The sequence below is a fragment of the Apodemus sylvaticus genome, chromosome 12 (genome assembly GCF_947179515.1).
Source record: "Apodemus sylvaticus chromosome 12, mApoSyl1.1, whole genome shotgun sequence".
Lineage (NCBI taxonomy): Eukaryota > Metazoa > Chordata > Mammalia > Rodentia > Muridae > Apodemus > Apodemus sylvaticus.
The window spans coordinates 92,941,544-92,962,329 of record NC_067483.1 but is presented as its reverse complement, the minus strand read 5'-3'; positions in this window follow the sequence as shown (position 1 = coordinate 92,962,329).

Sequence of the window (20,786 nt, the reverse complement as noted above, 5' to 3'; positions counted from 1 at the left end):
CACGCAGGGGAAAACTTTTAAAACATCTGTTTTCACTGAAGCTTTTTTTTTCTATGTAAGTAAATGTGCTAAACGCAGAGGGTTCAGAGAGCACAACTGTGAATACACACCTTTGAGATATCGCATATATTTGAATGGACATTAAGGTAAAGGGCACAGAGCCAGTGACATGGCTGCGTGGAGAATGTGCCTGTCAGTAAGCATGACAATCCGTGTTCAATCCACCAGACCCACACGGTAGAAGAAAGAACCAACTCCTGTATGTGTCCTCTGACCCCCACATGCGCACTGTGGCACCTCTGCACCCCACCCCACCACACACACACACACACACACACACACACACACACACACGTTTACGATAGCGGGGAATTCCCAGTGTCAGCCTCTAGCCTCTATTTGTGCACCAGCAGCCGCAGGCAGATCCAGGTTTTTGCCAGGAGACAGGTGGGATCCTTAAGAAGCCCCAAGTGTGACAGGTTTGTGACTCCATTGCTCAGACAACTGAGAGAAGAGGACCTTAAATCCAAGCCCAGCCCTGGAAACATCAAAAACCTGTTTTTAGTCAAAAAATAAATAAATAAAAAATAAAAAGACACCAGTGATCTTTAGAACAGACCATAACACTCCCAGTGCAAAAGATGAAGGAGAAACAAACAGAGAGAAGCTACAGGGAATACAGTTGTAAGAATAGAACCAAAAGCTCTCCACAAGCCACAGCTGTACAAACAGAGGCCACGGGGCAGAGAAACACAAAATAGTCAAGGAGAAAAAGACCAAGAAATGCTCTGTACAGATCCCTAGGAGGGAAGGAAAGAGGGGGAGGAAAGGAGGGAGGGAAGGAAAGAGGGAAGAGAGTACAGCAGGAGGCTAGGAGCATAATTCTGTGGTAGACATCTTCCCTCAAATGCACAAGGTCCTGGGTTCAATCTTCAGCTCTAAAAAGAAATTAAACCCAGAGTAATTGCAGTTCAAGGTCAACCTGAGTTATATGACAGGGCCCCATCTCTCTCTCTCTCTCTCTCTCTCTCTCTCTCTCTCTCTCTCACACACACACACACACACACACACACACAGGGGTAAGGTGGGGGGAGACTACAGACTGAGAGAGATATTAAATGGGCAAAATAAATCTAGGGCTTTTCACTTGTTAAAGGATTATAAAAGGGCTGGAGAGATGGCTCAGTGGTTAAGAACACTGACTGCTCTTCTGAAGGTCCTGAGTTCAAATCCCAACAACCACATGGTGGCTCACAACCATCTATACTGAGATCTGATGCCCTCTTCTGGGCTCTCTGAAGACAGCTACAGTGTACTTACATATAATAAATGAATAAATAAAATCTTTTTAAAAAAGATTATAGAAACACATGAACATCCTCATAGAATGCTCATTTTCTACTATCCTAATGTCGATATGTTGTAGAATTTTATGTAAAAGTTCATATCTGAGTCCAGTTTTTCCTATAAAATGCCACTCTTGCCTGCCTCCTGGTGTCAGAGTTTGAAATGAGTCCCTGCCTTCTCCCTCCCACCAACTCTCACAAAAATTACATTTGCTCATTCTCATGTGATTGTATATGGAACATATATGAATACCAGCTGGAACACTGAGACTGTTGAAAATGTCACTTGAAAAGGCATGAAGAATAGAAGACAAGCCAAAATAATGCCCTCCCCACGGTCAGTATCAGTTGTTATGATTCCATAAACAGGCTACTGTTTGTCAATGAAGAAGAAAAATCAGAACTCCTTGGACAATTAGAAACTGCTTTGGCTTCAAATAACTTAAAACATTCCTAGAGATATCTTTAAAATAACACAGTCTGACTTGTAGTTTTAAAAATCTAGCTGCCAACCCTCAAGGAAGAGTTAGCTTTGTCATCTTTCTGTTGGTAACAAAATAACGGAACCATTTAAGTCATCGCAGGAGAAGGCTGGCTTTAACTTCACACTCTGAAGTTCCAGGAGAGACAGAGAGACCACATGGCGTTGGGTCTTTGGCATACGACATGAGAGTGACAGAAAACCGAGTGCACCTCATAAGCCAGGGATCAGAAAGAGGAAGAGACCAGGTCCCCTCAAGGGCAGTCTCCCAAGACCTCACATTAGGCTTCTGCACTTGAAGTTCCCATCGAGTCTCTGTAAGATCTCCATGAAGACTGATCTGCAGACGCTGGAGCCCACCTTCTACCACAGCTGAAGCCTGATGAGGTCAAGGCTTGCAGACCGACGTAGGGCTCTTTTATTTATTTATCACAAGATGGCTGTCACAGCCAATGTGCATCAAAGTGAGAAGGGGAGAAAGGAGAAACCTCCTTCCCTCCTGCCTCGCTCGGGCACATGTGTAGAGGATTGGTCTGGTTCCATTTGTATTCAGATGTTAAACTCTGTACCCCAAGAGCTAGCTGCTCTAAGACAGGGATATCATCACATACCCCAGCTTTTGTTGTGTAAACCTTGCCCCAAAGTTATCCCTGATAGGTTAATAAAGATGCCTACATCCTGGGCTGGGCGGAAGAGAGGGAGCCGAGTGAAGGTTCCTGGCTTAGAGTCTGAGGTGGGATCACGAGGAGAGCAGAGGAGGATTGAGGAAGAAGTCACCCTGAGGCAGGTGGACGTGAACACGTGGCCATGAGGCTGGTCTGTTGGAGTAGGAGCAGCCCAGGCAGAACATGGCGAGTGATATCGCGGGGTTACTGGCAGAGAAGTTGACAAAATAGCACAGAGGGTTATCTGCCCAGCTCTAGTGCTATAAGGCTTGTTATAAATATAAAGATTTTTACATATATTTTATTTGGGAACTATATGGTCTAAGTGGGAAGAAAACCCAAAATAACATCTACCACAACATTTTGGTGAACCAACATGGGGCAAGAATTTACTTATAACCCAAATTGAAATTTCAGATTCCCGGATAAAAGACGCACCACCCCTTTAAGATAGAAGCCATGATAATGGCTAGGAAGGCAGGAAAAATGATTCCTTAATAATTTTTTCCAAGCTTTGCCAAGTTCGGGTAGGGTCAGAGCACACCCTAGTTTGGCATTCATGATTCCAAAAGGGTCAGAGCTCAAAGTAAGTACAGCTGTGCCCATCCACATGCCAAACCTTACTACTTTTCCACCCAGAGGTGGCAAACACAAAACCTGTAAGACAGGTAAGGTCATGGAGACTGCCACTAGGAAAACAGGTTGCGCGCCTCCCAAAGCTAAAATTACAGAGAGTTAACATAAGGCAAGATATGCTATTCTGCTAAAATTACAGAGAGTTAACATAAGGTAAGATATGCCAACCAGTCTCCTTAGTTGTGGGGCTCCCACAGGAGAACTGATAACAGCTCAGCCTAGCACATGATCCACAAGCCAGGACGAGACCTGTGAACAAGTACAATGTGCTTAAAGTCTGCTCCTGCACAGAGGGAAAGGCGTTTAAATAAAGTTGGATACAGAGGAAGATATTAAGTTAAGAGAGAAAAGAGAAGGATAAAGAAATCCACATAGATAGCAATCTCCAAAGAAGGGAGAAAGATAAATATTGATATGCTTTCAAGGGTACATAGATACTAAGTAAATAAACCTATGCCTTTGATCCCAATACTTGGGAGACAAAAGCAGAGATAGATTGGTTCCATGTGAGTTCGAGGCCAGTCTAATCTGTAGAGCAAATCTAAACCAGCCTGGGCTACACAGAGAAACTCTGTCTCAAATAATAACAATAATAATAATAATAATAATAACAATAACAATAATATCACTGTAAAATAGAGGATATTTGAACTTTGTACAATCTTGTTTCAATTTATAAAGATGGAAATGATGGTATGTTCAGTGATAATGATTATATTGTACATCTTCTTTAAGGTCAAAATGGAGCAGACCTGGAGAAAAATGGGGTTGCTAGATTGGCTCAGTCTATACTTGCAATAAATTCAAACAGCTGGACAAAAGGTACGTAATGCTGGGAGAGATGCTCTGTATTTATTTCAACAGGAAAAGAGAAAAGGCTTTGGATTCAACCCAAAATAATAAGGATCAGATTTGATGGAGGGAGGCCTCCTGAAGATCTTGGCTGTAGAAAGGAAGAAAAAAAACAAAAAGAATCTTCTACCCTTTCCTCTGCTGCCACCTGCCCCATTCGTTCTGCCGTGGTAGACCCCTGCCAGTTCTGCTACAGGGAAGACCCCATCTCCTGATACTTTCTAAAGAACCAGCAGCACACAGGGCATTCGGTAAGAACCACCCACACCTCTGGAGGCCCAGAGCCGCTGGCTGGGACTCACTACCCAGCAACCACCAAAACTCTGCCCTCCCTCTAGAATTCCACTCCCCTTCCACTCCTTCTACCCCTCTTCCATGGCCACCTGCCCCTTCCCAGTTCGTTCTGCTGTGGTAGACCCCTGCCAATTCTGCCACAGGAAAAACCCCATCTCTTGATACTTTCTAGAGAACTAGCAGCATGCAGGACATTCGACCCTTACCAGGTCTGCCACAGGAAGACCCCCATCTCCTGGTACTTCCTGGAGAACCAGCTGTATGCAGGGCATTTGAAAGAAGGGGAATCCCAGGAGTACAGATACACAGGCTTGCAGGACATAGAAGCTACAGTCAGAGACAGCAAGACCAGCTAACACCAGAGATAACTAGATAGCCAAAGGCAAATGCAAGATCATTACCAAAAGAAACCAGGACAACATGTCACCATCAGAACCCATTTCTCCCACAACAGCAAATACTGAATACCCCATCACATTGGAAAAGCAAGATCTGGATTTAAAATCACATCTTATGATGCTGAAAGAGGACTTCAAGCAGGACATAAATGGCTCCCTTAAAGAAATGCAGGAGAACATAGATCAACAGGTAGAAGCCCTTAAAGACGAAACACAAAAATCCCTTAAAGAAATATGGGAGGACATGGGTCAATAGGTAGAAGCTCGTAAAGGGGCAACACCAAAATCCCTTAAAGAATTACAGGAAAACACAAACAAATAAGTGAAGGAACTGAACAAAACTATCCAGGATCTAAAAATGGAAGTAAAAACAATAAAGAATATGCAAAGTAAGACATCCCTAGAGATAGAAAACCTTGGAAAGGATTCAGGAGTCATAGATGCAAGCATCAACAACAGAATACAAGAGATAGAAAAAAGACTCTCAGATGTTGAAGATTCCATAGAAAACATTGACTTAACAGTCAAAGAAAATGCAAAATGCAAAAAACTTGTAACCCAAAATATCTAGGAAATCCAGGACACAATGAGAAAACCAAACCTAAGGGTTATAGGTGTAGAAGAAAATGAGGATTTACATCTTAAAGGGCCAGTAAATATCTTCAGCAAAATTATAGAAGAAAACTTCCCTAACCTAAAGAGAGAGATGCCCATGAACATACAAGAAACCTACAGAACTCCAAACAGACTGGACCAGAACAGAAATTCTTCCCATCACATAATAATCAAAACACCAAATGCACTAAACAAAGAAAGAATATTAAAAGCAGTAAGGGGAAAGGTCAAGTAACTTATAAAGGCAGACCTATCAGAATTACACCAGACTTCTCACCAGAAACTATGAATGCTAGAAAATCCTGGGCAGATGTCATACAGACCCTAAGAGAACATAAGTGTCAGCCCAGACTACTATACCCAGCAAAACTCTCAATTACCATAGATGGAGAAAACAAGACATTCCATGACAAAAGCAAATTTACACAATATCTTTCCACAAATCCAGCTCTACAAAGGATAATGGGTAGAAAATACCAACACAAGGCAGAAAACCAGACCCTAGAAAAAGCAATAAAATAATCTTCTTTCAACAAACCCAAAAGAAGATAGCCACACAAACAGAATTTCACCTTTAACAAAAAAGATAACAGTAAGAAACAATCACAGTTCCTTTTTTTTTTTTTTACTTTTTTTTAAAATATTTTTATTTTCTATATTCTTTGTTTACATTCCAAATGATTTCCCCTTTCCCGGATCCCCCCTCCCCATATGTCCCATAAACAATCACATTTCCTTAATATCTCTTAACATCAATGGACTCAATTCCTCAATATAAAAACATAGACTAACAGACTGGATACATAAACAGGACCCAACATTTTGCTGCATACAAGAAACTCACCTCAGTGACAAAACCAGTCACTACATTAGAGTCAAAGGTTGAAAAACAATTTTCCAAGCAAATGGTTCCAAGAAACAAGCTGGAGTGACCATTCTTATATCGGATAAAATTGACTTTCAACCAAAAGTTGTCAAATAAGATAAGGAGGGACACTTCATTCTGGTCAAAGGAAATGTCTACCAAGATGAACTCCCAATTCTGAACATTTATACTCCAAATGCAAGGACACCCACATTCATAAAAGAAACCTTACTAAAGCTCAAAGCATGCATTGCACCCCACACAATAATAGTGTGAGACTTCAACACCCCACTCTCAACTATGGACAAATTATGGAAACAGAAACAAAACAAAGACACAGCGAACTAACTGAAGTTATGGACCAGGTGGATCTAACAGATATTTATAGAATATTCCATCCTAAAGCAAAAGAATATACCTTTTTCTCAGCACCTCATGGTATCTTCTCCGAAATTGATCATATAATTGCTCACAAAACAGGCTTCAATGGATATAGAAAGAATGAAATTATTTCATGCACCTTATCAGAGCACCATGACTTAAGGCTGTTCTTTTTTTTTTTGCGTTTATTTTTTTTAATTCAATATATTTTTATTTACATTTCAAATGATTTCCCCTTTTCTGGTCCTCCACTCTCCAAAAGTCACATAAGCCTCCTTACCTCCCCCGTTCTCCCACCCACCCCTTCCCACTTCCCTTTTCTGGTTTTGCCCTATACTGCTACACTGAGTCTTTCCAGAACAAGGGGCCACTCCTCCGTTCTTCTTGTACCTCATTTGATGTGTGGATTATGTTTTGGGTATTCCAGGTTTCTAGGTTAATATCCACCTATTAGTGAGTGCATACCATGATTGATCTTTTGAGACTGGGTTACCTCACTTAGTATGATGTTTTCTAGCTCCATCCATTTGCCTAAGAATTTCATGAATTCATTGTTTCTAATGGCTGAATAGTACTCCATTGTGTATATATACCACAGTTTTTGCATCCACTCTTCTGTTGAGGGATAACTGGGTTCTTTCCAGCTTCTGGCTATTATAAATAAGGCTGCTATGAACATAGTGGAGCATGTATCCTTATTACATGCTGGGGAATCCTCTGGGTATATGCCCAGGAGTAGTATAGCAGGATCTTCTGGAAGTGAAGTGCCCAGTTTTCTGAGGAACCGCCAGACTGATTTCCAAAGTGGTTGTACCAATTTGCAACCCCACCAGCAGTGGAGGAGTGTTCCTCTTTCTCCACATCCTCGCCAACACCTGCTGTCTCCTGAATTTTCAATCTTAGCCATTCTGACTGGTGTAAGGTAAAATCTCAGGGTTGTTTTGATTTGCATTTCCCTGATGACTAATGAAGTTGAGCATTTTTTAAGATGCTTCTCCGCCATCCGAAGTTCTTCAGGTGAAAATTCTTTGTTTAACTCTGTACCCCATTTTTAATAGGGTTATTTGGTTTTCTGGGGTCTAACCTCTTGAGTTCTTTGTATATATTGGATATTAGCCCTCTATCTAATGTAGGGTTGGTGAAGATCTTTTCCCAATTTGCTGGTTGCCGATTTGTCCTTGTGATGGTATCCTTTGCCTTACAGAAAATTTGTAATTTTATGAGTCCCATTTGTCAATTCTTGATTTTAGAGCATATGCTATTGGTGATCCCCTGTACCAATGTCCTCAAGGGTCTTCCCCAGTTTCTTTTCTATTAGCTGCAGTGTCTGGCTTTATGTGTAGGTCCTTGATCCATTTGGAGTTGAACTTAGTACAAGGAGACAAGGATGGATCAATTTGCATTCTTCTGCATGCTGACCTCCAGTTGAACCAGCACCATTTGTTGAAAAGGCTATCTTTTTTCCATTGGATGTTTTCAGCCCCTTTGTCAAGGATCAAGTTGCCATATGTGTGTGGGTTCATTTCTGGATCTTCAATCCTGTTCCATTGATCCACCTGCCTGTCACTGTACCAATACTATGCAGTTTTTAACACTATTGCTCTGTAGTATTGCTTGAGGTCAGGGATACTGATTTCCCCAGAATTTCTTTTGTTGTTGAGAATAGTTTTAGCTATCCTGGATTTTTGTTATTCCAGATGAATTTGAGAACTGCTCTTTCTAACTCTATGAAGAATTGAGTTGGGATTTTGGTGGGTATTGCGTTGAATCTGTATATTGCTTTTGGCAAAATGGCCATTTTAACTATATTAATCCTGCCGATCCATGAGCATGGGAGTTTTCTCCATTTTTTTGAGGTCTTCTTCCATTTCCTTCTTCAGAATCTTGAAGTTCTTGTCATACAGATCTTTCACTTGTTTGGTAAGAGTCACCCCAAGGTACTTTATACTGTTTGTGGCTATTGTGAAGGGTGTCATTTCCCTGATTTCTTTCTCAGCCTGCTTATCCTTTGAGTATAGGAAGGCTACTGATTTGCTTGAGTTGATTTTATAACCTGCCACTTTGCTGAAGTTGTTCATCAGCTGTAGGAGTTCTCTAGTGGAGTTTTTTTGGGGGGGTCACTTAGGTAGACTATCATGTCATCTGCAAATAATGATAGTTTGACTTCTTCCTTTCCAATTTGTATCCCTTTGACCTCCTTATGTTGTCTAATTGCCCGAGCTAGTACCTCTAGTACAATATTGAAAAGATAAGGAGAAAGGGGGCAGCCCTGTCTAGTCCCTGATTTTAGTGGGATTGCTCCAAGTTTCTCTCCATTTAGTTTGATGCTGGCTACCAGTTTGCTGTATATTGCTTTTACTATGTTTAGGTATGAGCCTTGAATTCCTGTTCTTTCCAAGACTTTAACCATGAAAGGATGCTAAATTTTGTCAAATGCTTTTTCAGCATCCAATGAAATGACCATGTCGTTTTATTCTTTGAGTTTGTTTATGTAGTGGATTGCATTGATGGATTTCCATATATTGAACCAACCCTGCATCCCTGGGATGAAGCCTACTTGATCATGGTGGATGATCATTTTGATGTGTTCTTGGATTCGGTTGGCAAGACTTTTATTGAGTATTTTCACATTGATGTTCATAAGGGAAATTAGCCTGAAGTTCTCTTTCTTTGTTGGATCTTTGTGTGGTTTTGGTATCAGCGTAATTGTGGCCTCGTAGAAGGAATTGGGTAGTGTTCCTTCTGTTTCTATTTTGTGGAATAGTTTGAAGAATATTGGTGTTAGGTCTTCTTTGAAGGTCTGATAGAATTCTGCACTGAAACCATCTGGTCCTGTGCTTTTTTTGGTTGGAAGACTTTCTATGACCCCTTCTATTTCTTTAGGGGTTATGGGACTGTTTAGAAGATCTATTTGGTTCTGATTTAATTTTGGCATTTGGTATCTGTCTAGGAAATTGTCCATTTCCTCCAGATTCTCCAGTTGTGTTGATTATAGGCTTTTGTAGTAGGATCTGATGTTTTTTGGATTTCCTCAGTTTCTGTTGCTATATCCCCCTTTTCATTTCTAATTTTGATAATTTGGATACTTTCTCTGTGCCCTTTGGTCAGTCTGGCTAAGGGTTTATCTATCTTGTTGATTTTCTCAAAGAACCAGCTCCTGGACTCGTTGATTCTTTGTATGGTTCTCTTTGTTTCCACTTGATTGATTTCAGCCCTGAGTTTGATAATTTCCTGTCTTCTACTCTTCCTGGGTGAATTGGCTTCTTTTTGTTCCAGGGCTTAAGGTGTGTCCTTAAGCTGCTAGTGTATGCTCTCTCCATTTTCTTTTTGGAGGCACTCAGGGCTATGAGTTTTCCTCTTAGCACTGCTTTCATTGTGTCCCAAAGATTTGGGTATGCTGTGCCTTCATTTTCATTAAATTCTAAAAAGTCTCTGATTTCTTTCTTTATTTCTTCTTTGGCCAAGGTGTCATTGAGTAGAGTATTGTTCATGTGTATGTGGGCTTTCTGTTGTTTTTGTTGCTATTGAAAACCACTCTTACTCCATAGTGATCTGATAGGAGGCATGGGATTAGTTCGATCTTCTTATATTTGTTGAGGTCTGTCTTGTGACCAATTATATAGTCAATTTTGAAGAAGGTACCATGAGGTGCTGAGAAAAAGGTATATTCTTTTGCTTTAGGGTGAAATGTTCTATAAATATCAGTCAAATCCAATTGGTCCAAGGCTTCAATTAGTTTTACTCTGTCCCTGTTTAGTTTCTGTTTTCCTGATCGGTCCATTGAGGAGAGTGGAGTGTTGAAGTCACCCACAATTATTGTGTTAGATGCAATGTGTGCTTTGAGCTTTAGTAAAATTTCTTTTAAGAATGAGGGTGCCCTTGCATTTGGTGCATAGATGTTCAGAATTGAAAGTTCTTCTTGGTGGATTTTTCCTTTGACCAGCAAGAAGTGTCCTTCTGTGTCTCTTTTGATGACTTTAGGTTGAAAGTCAATTTTATCTGATATTAGAATGGCTACTCTGGCTCGTTTCCCAAGACTGTTGGCTTATAAAATTGTCTTCAAGCCTTTTACTCTAAGGTAAAGCACATATACACATGGACTTTGAACAATGCTCTTCTCAATGATAGCTTGGTCAAGGAAGAAATAAAGAAATTAAAGACTTTTTAAAATTTAACGAAAATGAAGCTACATCATACCAAAACTTATGGGACACAATGAAAACAGTTCTAAGAGGAAAACTGATAGCTCTAAGTGCCTCCAAAAAGAAAAGTAGAGAAAGCTTACACTAGCAGCTTGACAGTGCACCTGAAAGCTCTAGAACAAAAAGAAGCAAATATACCCAGGAGGAGTAGAAGACAGGAAATCATCAAACTCAGGGCTGAAATCAATCAAGCAAAACAAAGAGAACCATACAAAGAATCAACAAAACCAGGAGCTGTTTCTTTGAGAAAATCAACAAGATAGAGAAACCCTTAGCCAGACTAACCATAGAACACAAAGACAGTATCCAAATTAATAAAATCAAAAATGAAAAGGGAGATCTAACAATAGAAACTGTGGAAATTCAAAAAATTATTAGATCCTACTACAACAGCTTATACTCACCAAAATTTGAAAATCTGGACAAAATGGAAAACTTTCTAGATACATAGCAGGTGCCAAAGTTAAAATGGGATCAGAAAAACCATCTAAATAGTCCCATAAGTCCTGAGGAAAGAGAAGCAGTTGTTAATAGTCTCCCATCAAAAAAAAAAAAAGCCCAGGACTTAGTAGAGAATTATATCAGATCTTCAAAGAAGAGCTAATACTGATACTCTTCAAACTGTTCAATGAAATAGAAACTCAAGGAACACTACCCAACTCATTCTATGAAGCCACGATAACACTTATACCTAAACCAAAGAAAGACCAAACAAAGAAAGAGAAATTCAGACCAATTTCCCTTTTGAACACTGATGCAAAAATACTCAACAAAATTCAGGTGAACCAAATCCAAGAATGCATCAAAACAATAATTCAACACAATCAAGTAGGCTTCATCCCAGGGATGCAGGGATGGTTCAATATAATCCACTCACTCAATCAATGTAATCCACTACATAAACAAACTCATGGGAAAAAACCACATGGTCATTTCATTAGATGCTGAAAAGACCTTGGACAAAATCCAGCATCCCTTCATGATAAAAGTCTTAGAGAGATCAGGAATCCAAGGCCCATTCCTAAACATAGTGAAAGCAATATACTGCAAACCAGTAGCCAATATCAAACTAAATGGAGAGAAACTTGAAGCAATCCCACTAAAATTGGGACCAGACAAGGCTACCTACTCTCTATATATCTATTCAATATAGTACTTGAAGTTCTAGACAGAGCAATTAGACAACAAAGGAGGTCAAAGAGATACAAATTGGAATGTTAGAAGTCAAAATATCACTATTTGCAGATGATATGATCGTATACTTAAGTGACCCCAAAACTTCCACCAGAGAACTCCTAAAGCTGATAAAGAACTTCAGCAAAGTGGCTGGATATAAAATTAACTCAAGCAAATCAGTAGCCTTCCTATACTTAAAGGATAAACAAGCTGAAAAAGGAATTAGGGAAATGACATGCTTCACAATAGTCACAAATAATATTACATACCTTGGTGTGACTCTAACCAAGTGAGTGAAAGATCTGTATGACAAGAACTTCAAGCCTCTGAAGAAAGAAATCGAAGAAGATCTTGGAAGATGGAGAGATCTCCCATGCTCATGGATTGGCAGGATTAATACAGTAAAAATGGCCATGTTGCCAAAAGCAATCTACAGATTCAATGCAATCCCCATCAAAATTCCAAATCAATTATTCATAGATCTAGAAAGAGCAATTCTCAAATTCATGTGGAATAACAAAAAACCCAGGATAGCAAAAACTATTCTCCACAACAAAAGATCTACTGGGGGAATCACCATCCCTGACCTCAAGCTCTACTACAGAGCAATAGTGATAAAAAACTGTTTGGTATTGTACAGAAACAGGCAGGAAAATCAGTGGAATAGAATTGAAGACCCAGAAAAGAATCTGCACACGTACAATCACTTGATATTTGACAAAGGAGTGAAAACCATCCAGTGGAAAAAAAGACAGCATTTTTAACAAATGGTGCTGGATCAACTGGAGGTCAGCATCCAGAAAAATGCAAATCAACCCATTCTTATCTCCTTGTACAAAGCTCAAGTCTAAGTGGATCAAGGACCTACATATAAAACCAGACACACTGAAACTTATAGAGGAGAAAGTGGGTAAGAATCTAGAACACATGGGCACAGGGGGAAAGTTCCTGAATAGAACACCAATGGCTTATGCTCCAAGAACAAGAATCAACAAATGGGACCTCATAAAACTGCAAAGCTTCTATAAGACAAAGGACACTGTCAAGAAGACAAAATGGCAACCAACAAATTGGGAAAAGATCTTTACTAATCCTACATATGCTAGAGGGCTAACATCGGATGTATACAAAGAACTCAAGAAGTTAGACTCCAGAAAGTCAAATAACCCTATTAAAAATGGGGTACAGAGCTAGACAGGGAATTCTCAACTGAGGAAACTTGAATGGCTCTGAAGCACCTAAAGAAATGTTGAGCATCCTTAGTTATCAGGGAAATGCAAATCAAAAAAACACTGAGATTCCACCTCACACCAGTCAGAATGGCTAAGAGCAAAAACTCAGGGGACAGCAGATGCTGGAGAGGATGTGGGGGTAAAGGAGCATTTCTCCATTGTTGGTGGGATTGCAAGCTGGTAAAACCACCATGGAAATCAGTTTGGTGGTTCTTCAGAAAATAAGACATAGTACTACCTGAGGACCCAGCTATACCACACCTGGGCATATACCCAAAGATGTTCCAACATGTAATAAGGACACATGCTCCACTATGTTCATAATGGCCTTATTTATAATAGCCAGAAGCTGGAAAGAACCCAGATGTCTGTCCTTCAGTGGAGGAGTGGATACAGAAATTGTGGTATAGGCTGGGCAGTGGTGGCACACACCTTTAATCCCAGCACTTGAGAGGCACAGGCAGGTGGATTGCTGAGTTCAAGGACAGCCTGGTCTACAGAGTGAGTTCCAGGACAGCAAGGGATATACAGAGAAATCCTGTCTCAAAAAAATGTGTCAAAAAAAAGAAATTGTGAGATATATATATATATATATATATATATATATATATATATCCCAATGGAGTACTATTCAGCTATTAAAAACAATGAATTCATGAAATTCTTAGGCCAATGGATGGAACTAGAAAGTGTCATCCTGAGTGAGGTAACCCAATCACAAAAGAACACACATGGTATGCACTCACTGATAAGTGCATGTTAGCCCAGAAGTTCAAAATAAACAAGTTACAATTCACAGACCACAGGAAGCTCAAGAAGAAGGAGGACTGAAGTGGGGGTGCTTTGGTTCCTCTGAGAAAGGGAACAAAATACGCACAGGAGCAATAATGGAGACAAAGAGTGGAGCAGAGACTGAAGGAAAGGCCACCCAGAGACTGCCCTAGCTGGGGATTCATCCTATAAACAGTCACCAAACCCTGACAATATATTATGGACAACAAGAAGTGCATACCAAAAGGAGACTGTTATGGTTGTCTCCAGAGGGGCACTGCCAGAGCCTTACAGATACAGAAGCAGATACTAGCAGACACCCATTGGACTGAGGGTAGGGTCACCAGTAGAGGAGTTGGAGGGTAGACTGGAGGAGCTGAAGGGGTTTGCAGCCCCATGGGAAGAACAATGATGTTGGCCACCCAGATGCCCTAGGACTCCCAGGGACTAAACCATCAACCAAGGGGTACACATGGTTCCAGCCAAAAGTGTGGCAGAGTAATGCCTTGTCAGGCATTAGTGGGAAGAGAGGTCCTTGGTCCTGTGAGGGCTCAATAGATGCCCAAACGAAGGGAAATTGAGGGAGGAGGGAGGTAGGAGTGGGTTGGGTGGAGGCAGGGCATGGGAGGAGGGGTTGGAAGTTTTCGGGAGGGGGAAGGCAGGGAAAGCATTTTAGCATTTGAAATGTAAATGAATATTATAGTCAATAAAAATTATCTTTGAAAAAAACAAAAAAAACTAAAAGACCAGCTGAAATAGATAATGTATAGTGCTAAACTCTCTATTGAAACAACTCTGAAATTGTCTGGGTCATGTCTATGTCCAGCCAGAACTTCATCTACTCATAGCCAATAGATCCTGTTGTCTACAGAGTCCTTGGGCTCATCATGGCATCCTTCCCTATAATGTGGATGGAGACCTCCCTGAAGCCTTTCTGGACGTAAGTCTCTGGTGGAAACAGCATTGAGGCAGTCTGAGGCAGGAGCAGGCATCCCAGCATCCTCAAGGGTGGACCCTGTTAAGGCTGCTTCCTTAGCTGTCATTTTCTGTGAACATATAAGCTCTAGTAAGTAATGTACAGTTTTGTACCAACAGTCTTTTGGAATGTGTGAGGTGTACAACTCAGTTAAAGAAGATGTTTTGTTCTTTGAACAGGTAAAAGACATCTGTCTTTCTTAAGCCAGTTTGTAACCAAATGTTACAATGTTTTAGAAATATTTGTGGACTGTCCAGGTGGTCATCTGTCAGTCATTTCTCTAATTTTGGAAGTGCTTGCCTGCACTTCCTGAATACTCAGGTAGTATTTATTTCCTTATCAAGTCTCTGATGGGATCTAGATATCATATATATCTAGATAGTCATATAGTCTTACAACTAAACTTAAATTATAAGGATCTAAGAAAAAGTTTTAGGGTCTAAGGAAATGTTTTAAGGTTGGTAACTGTAGTTATAAAGGTTGAAGAAAATTGTAAATGTATCTTTTAAGGTTGGTAACTAGTTATGAAAACTAGAGAATGTAGATGCTTAAGATGTAATGAGAAAATTATTTAGATACAGAACTCTGAACAGGATAGATGGTAGACTACTTTATCCAAAGTTGCCAAATACAGATGGACTGGACTTTATTAATGTAACTCTCACCTAATAGTTTTCTTGATTGTTTTATAATTATTCCCACTGTATGCTGTTTATCATTAGAAGAGAAAAAGCCTTTTTATTAGACAAAAAAGGGAGAAATGTTAGGGGTTGGTCTGGTGCTGCTTGTATTTGAATGCTAAATTATGTACCCCAAGATCTAGTTGTTCCAAATGGAAGAGATCCTCACATACACCAGTTTTTGTTGTGTAAACCTTCCTTGCTCCCCAAGTAATCCCTGATTGGTTAATAAAGATGCCTACAGCCTGTGCTCACAGGAGAGGGAGAAGAGTGAAGGTTCCCTGGCTTAGAGTCTGAGTCAGGGACAATGAGGAAAAGGCAGGAGGAAGGAGGAGCATCATGGTTGACGGAGAGCACATGGCCATGAGGGCTGGTCTGTTGGAGTAGAAGCCGCCGAGGCAGAACATGGCAAGAGATATCTCAGGGTTATTGACAGGGAGGTAGACAAAATGGTATAGAGGGTTGATATCTGCCCAGCTCTAGTGCTATAAGGTTTGTTATAAGGACAAAGGTTTCTAGGTATATTTTATTTGAGAACTATATGGTCTATGTGGGTAAAAGAATATTTATCACAACACACACATGCAAGTGTATGTGTATGTGTACATGCGTGTGTGTGTGTGTGTGTGTGTGTGTACGTGTGTGTGGTGTGTGATCTGAATGTGTCTGTTTGTGTCAGTCTGTCTGTCTGCCTGTGTAAACAAAAGCCTTCCCCAAACTTCCTCTCCCAACCTAGAAAATTCCCAAGTGCTGCTGGAAAAGCCAGCATCTGTGTTTCCCACGGGAGCCAGGTTTGAAGAGGCGTCTGGGGGCAATCTGTGGTTAGCCCGACAGCAAATATTAATGCAGCTCCTATTTCTGCTATTCTCCTTTTCATTTAGCCAAGAGCTGTCCTTTTAAACACATTTTAAAATTAGGTTCACGTGGTAAATGTCATAATTGTGTTTATTCTGTAGAAGCACATTCCATTTTTCATCTTTTTTTTTTATGTTGTTCATTCATAAAACAGTTGCTCTCCCCAAATTCTAGAGTTGGATTTCTAAAAGCTCCTACTTACAACTTCATGGTGGAGGGAGAGGTCTTAAAAATCTTACTTATAAAATCTGAGTTGGGACAGGCAGGTGATTGCTGCCAACAGTGATAGCAGGAGTAAACACACACACACACACACACACATACATACATGCATGCACACAAAATAATAATAAATTTAATAATTTTAACTAAAATTTTTACCTACATTTAAGGAGAGGTAAGACAGAAAGTACCTGACTAATATCATATATCACCTAAATAAACCTGAAGGCAAAGTGCAGACAGCCGTAAGAAGAGCCAAGGTTGACCCCACGTCCTGAAGGTGCCAGTGCTCAGCACAGGATGCCATGGCACCCCAGCTGGCAAATGTCCCTCCCAGGCTTCTGCAAGCATGTTCTCCTCTCCATGCTCCCTTCCCCCTTCCCCTGATACAAACATGGTTTTCCCACATTACAATTTTGGAGAGGGTCCAATTGTAATGGCACAAGCTTGTCCTCCCAACAGTTGGGACGCTGAGGCAGGAGGATTTTACCTTCGTGACCACCCTGGGCTACACAAGAAGATTATCTAAAAAACAGACTTGAAGTATTTAGTATTGACTGAGTGTCACCCCAGCTGTCTCCTCTGACTCTGCCCTAGAGCCTTCAGCGTGGCTCCTGTCAGGTCAACCAGCATTCACAAAGTCCCAAGGACAGAGGACAACTAAATTCCCTCATTGCTTTCTTTTCCCAAAGTTGGCCTTGCAAAAGTCCTGGCCTGTTTTGACCTCCTCTGTGTGTAATACCTGGGCTCCTTTCCATATCACACTGGGGCGCTGGGGGACTCTCATGCAATAGCACATTCAAAAATCTAAAGTCTCCCGAGTATCAATAAGTCAATCTTTTAAAGATTATACTGTATGAACTTGCAGTTCAGGACAGATTGACAAACTGACAGATGTCCAAATGCTTAGAGATGCTAGCAGGAAGAAGAAAGATGCTGTCTCTTCCCCAGCCATGCCCTATAGCACATCTCACTTGCCAAAATCAGGCTGAAGTTACCCCAAAATGCCTTTCTTTCCTTAAGGAATAGATTGCTCTGTGTCTTTTAAAGTCATGGGGGTTTGCTTGCCTGGCAGTTCACAATGCAAGACCTCATTTATGACAGGCAATTATGGATTCTAATGAACACTATTTTGATAAGGATAATTAATAGCCTCTCATACTTAAATACCAATTACCGACCCATGGTTCTGCAAAGTCATTCTCTCTGATTTCCTGAGCTTTAGCCTTTGTCTTCTAGCTTAACATTTCCACGTCACAAGCCTCTTCACATTTCCCGGTTCATACATAAACACAACTCTCGTATCTAAGAAAATAAAAAGGAGTTTATTCTGAAGCCAAAAATAAGTGACCCATGGCCCCAGAATGTGGGATTCAGGTGTGCTGGCTGGTATTCTGTCAGTTTCACACAAGCTAGCTAGAGCCACCTAGGAAGAGGGACTTTCAATTAAGAAAATGTTCCCACCAGATTGGCCTATGGGCAAACCTGTGATGTATTGTCTTGATTGATGATTAATGTATGTGGGCCCAAACAATTGTAGGTATGCCATCCATGGGCTAGTGGTCCTGGGTTCTATTAGAAAACAGGCTGGGCAATCCAGCATGCAAGGACATATCCAGCATAAGGACACATGCTCCACTATGTTCATAGCAGCCCTATCTATAATAGCCAGAAGCTGGAAAGAACTCAGATGTCCTTTAACAGAGGAATGGATACAGAAAGTGTGGTATATATACACAATTCATCTATTAAAAACAATGAATTCATGAAATTCTTAGGCGAATGGATGGAACTAGAAAGTGTCATTCTGAGTGAGGTAACCCAATCACAGAAGAACACACATGGTATATACTCACTAATAAGCGGATGTTAGCCCAGAAGCTTGGAATAACCAAGATACAATTCACATATTAAATGATGTCCAAGAAGAAGGAAGGAGATGCCCTTGGTCCTAGAAAGGCTTGATGCAGCAGTGTAGGGGAATACCAGGACAGGGAAATAGGAAGGGATTGATTGGGGAACAAGGGGGGGGGGAGAGGGCTTATGGACTTCACGGAGGGGGGAGCCAGGAAAGGGGAAATCATTTGAAATGTAAATAAAGAATATATCTAATAAAAAAGAAAGAAAGCAGGCTGACTTCCAGTTTTCGTCTCCAGCTTGGCACTATCCTCTGTCACAGCAAGCCATATTCAAGTGGCACAGGGAGGTAGCTAAGCACCCATGAGCGCAGAGAGGCCAGACCACACAGGTAGAACCACCCCTGCTGCTCAGAGGAAGCAACCAGAAACCCTGAGGACACAAGAGCCTAGGAGCAGCCTGGGACAGGAGTCTCCTGATTTCTGTCTGCACCCAGGGCTGATTGGGGCCACAGAGCTACATACTCAAATACAACCACTAGAGAGCTGGTCTCACAGGAGTGCTTGCATACCTGTGTACACAGAAAGGGCCTCCCAGGAGCCCAGATACAGAAGCTTACAGTACAGGTAAGCCACAGTCAGAGACAGCAACACCAGCTAACACCAGAGATAACCAGATGGCAAAAGGCAAACGCAACAACATTGCCAACAGAAACCAAGGCAGCATGGCACCATTTGAACCAAGTTGTCCCACAACAGCAAGTCCTGGATACCCCAACACACTGGAAAAGCAAGATATGAATTTAAAATCACATTTTGTGATGCTAATAGAGGACTTCAAAAAGGACATAAATAACTCCCTTAAAGAAATACAGGAGAACATGAGTCAACAGGTAGAAGCCCTTAAAGTGGGAACACAAAAATCCCTTAAAGAATTACAGGAAAACACAAACAAAGTCAAAGAAAATGCAAAATGCAAAAAGCTTGTAACCCAAAATATCCAGGAAATCCAGGACACAATGAGAAAACCAAACCTAAGGATTATAGGTATAGAAGAGAGTGAAGATTTCCAACTTAAAGGGCCAGTAAATATCTTCAACAAAAGTATAGAAGAAAATGTCCCTAAAATTAAAGAGTTCTGATATCAGAAATATTTTCCACATAAATCTTCAATTCTATCATAAAATGTTTCAACTTCCTTTTTCAATTAATTTAGCAATGTTTTTATGTCTACCATTTTACTCTTTAATTTTCTATGAAAATTTTCAATTTTAACGTGTTTTTCTATATATTTCTTCAATTTTGTCAGAAATATTTTCCATATAAATCTTTGATTTTATCATAAAATGTTTTTACTTCCTTTTTCAGTAAAAAAAAAAATGGGAAAAAAAGAAAATGCTGACCCTCAAAAAGAAAGAAAGAAAGAAAGAATTGAAAATGGGACCTCATAAAATTGCAAAGTTTCTGTAAGACAAAGGACACTGTAAAGAGGACAAAATGGCAACCAGCAAATTAGGAAAAGATCTTTACCAACCCTATATCCGACAGAGGACTAATATCCAATATATATAAAGAATTCAAGATGTTAGGTTCCAGAGAACCAAATAACCCTATTTAAAAATGGGATAGAGAGGCCAGGCAGTGGTGGTGCATGCCTTTAATCCCAGCACTTTGGGAGGCAGAGGCAGGCGGATTTCTGAGTTTGAGGCCAGCCTGGTCTACAAAGTGAGTTCCAGGACAGCCAGGGCTACACAGAGAAACCCTGTCTAGAAAAACAACAACAAAAAACCCAAAAACAAAAAAATGGGGGCCAGAGCTAAACAAAGAATTTTCAACTGAGGAATATCAAATAGTGGAGAAGCACCTAAAGAAATGTTCGACATCCTTAGTCTTCAGTGAAATGCAAATCAAACCAACCCTGAGATTCCACCTCACACCAGTCAGAATGGCTAAGATCAAAAACTCAGGAGACAGCAGGTGATGGCAAGGATGTGGAGAAAGGAACACTCTTCCACTGCTGGTGGGATTGCAAGCTGGTACAACTTCAAATCAGTTTGAAGGTTTCTCAGAAAATTGGGTATAATACTACCGGAGGACTCTGCTATTCCACTCCTGGGCATATACCTAGAAGATTCCCTGGCATGCAATAAGGACACATGCTTCACTATGTTCATAGCAGCCCTATTTATAATAACCAGAAGCTGGAAAGAACCCAGATGTCCCTCAACAGAGGAATTGATACAGAAAATGTGGTGTATTTATGCAATGGAATACTACTCAGCT